Source organism: Arachis duranensis, chromosome 4, assembly GCF_000817695.3.
Source record: "Arachis duranensis cultivar V14167 chromosome 4, aradu.V14167.gnm2.J7QH, whole genome shotgun sequence".
Taxonomy (NCBI): domain Eukaryota; kingdom Viridiplantae; phylum Streptophyta; class Magnoliopsida; order Fabales; family Fabaceae; genus Arachis; species Arachis duranensis.
Genome location: NC_029775.3, coordinates 91,524,832 through 91,526,715, shown reverse-complemented (window position 1 = coordinate 91,526,715; position 1,884 = coordinate 91,524,832).

Here is a 1,884-nt window from a genome sequence, read left to right as displayed (position 1 = left end):
CACACGTTCATAGGTGAGAATGATGATGAGTGTCACAGATCATCACATTCATCAAGTTGAGGAACAAGTGATATCTTAGAAGAAGAATAAGCTGAATTGAATAGAAGAACAATAGTAATTGCATTAATACTCAAGGTACAGCAGAGCTCCAGACCTTAATCTATGGTGTGTAGAAACTCCACCGTTGAAAATACATAAGAACAAGGTCTAGGCATGGCCGAATGGCCTGCCTCCCATAATCTAAGAACTAGACGTCCAAAGATGATCCTAAGATCTAAAGTGATCAAAAGATTCCAGGATGTAAAATACAATAGTAAAAGGTCCTATTTGTAGAGAACTAGTAGCCTAAGGTTTACAAGGATGAGTAAATGACATAAAAATCCACTTCCGGGCCCACTTGGTGTGTACTTGGGCTGAACATTGAAGTTTTCATGTGTAGAGACCTTTCTTGGAGTTAAACGCCAGCTTTTGTGCCAGTTTGGGCGTTTAACTCCCATTCTTGTGCCAGTTCTGGTGTTTAACGCCGGGCAGTCTTGAGCTGATTTGGAACGCCGGTTTGGGTCATCAAATCTCGGGCAAAGTATGGAGTATTATATATTGCTGGAAAGCCCAGGATGTCTAATTTTCAACGCAATTGAGAGCGCGCCAATTGGGCTTTTGTAGCTCCAGAAAATTCACTTCGAGTGCAGGGAGGTTAGAATCCAACAGCATCTGCAGTCCTTTTCAGCCTCTGAATCAGATTTTTGCTCAGGTCCCTCAATTTCAGCCAGAAAATACATGAAATCACAGAAAAGTACACAAACTCGTAGTAAAGTCCAGAAAAGTGAATTTTAACTAAAAACTAATAAAAATATAATGAAAACTAACTAAAACATACTAAAAATAATGCCAAAAAGCGTATAAATTATCCGCTCATCAATTACTTGGACGATTTGGTGCACTTGCCGGTTCATCTGTGCGAAACTTGTGGAGTACAATTTTCTTGCTCCAGCATTCAGAGTATGTAATGAAGTATATCCAGTCCACTCTGCAGGCTCTTACATATCAATAGGAGCCTTTAAGAACAAAACTTAAAGCTAAAGGTATTTTTTTCTTTTTTTTGGGTAAAGTACTAATTTGGTCCCCTACGTTTGAGCTTAATCTTGTTTTGGTCCTTAAGGTTTAAAGTGTTATTTTTTAGTCGAAAAAAATTTCATTTAGCTTCAATGTAGTCCCACCGTGAGAACAAAGTTAAATAATTAATGGAATGCCCTTCATGATAGCAGTAAAAGAACAAGATCGATAATCTGGAGAATAAGTACAAGCTCTAGAGGCACAAAATCAACCGTAGATGCATCAATACATTTATTTATCAATCTTCTTACAATTTAAATGAAATATTTTCTATAGAATTAAGGAGAATGATAAATAAATGTATTGATGCATCCACAGTTGATTTTGTGCCTTTGGAGCTTGTACTTGTTCTCCAAATTATCAACCTTGTTCTTGTACTGCTGTCATGTAGGACATTCCATTAATTATTTAACTTTGACCTTACGGTGGGACTAAATTGAAGCTAAATGAAACTTTTTTAGATTAAAATAGAACACTTTAAATCTTAAGGACCAAAATAGGATTACGTCCAAACGTAAGGGACCAATTTACCCTCTCTCTCTCTTTTTTATACATACATACGTACATTTTATATTCCAATTATCACAAGGTGATTAATAATTACTACAACTCAAACAGCTACATTCATTGTCATGAATAAAATACATCAAGTATACTTTTATACAAACATTCATATACATACAACAGGAAATACAATTTTCTGCCCCTCTTAAAAGAATGAATTCTAAAATAACAGCGAGAGAAAAAAATTGCTAAATACAAATTTACTCT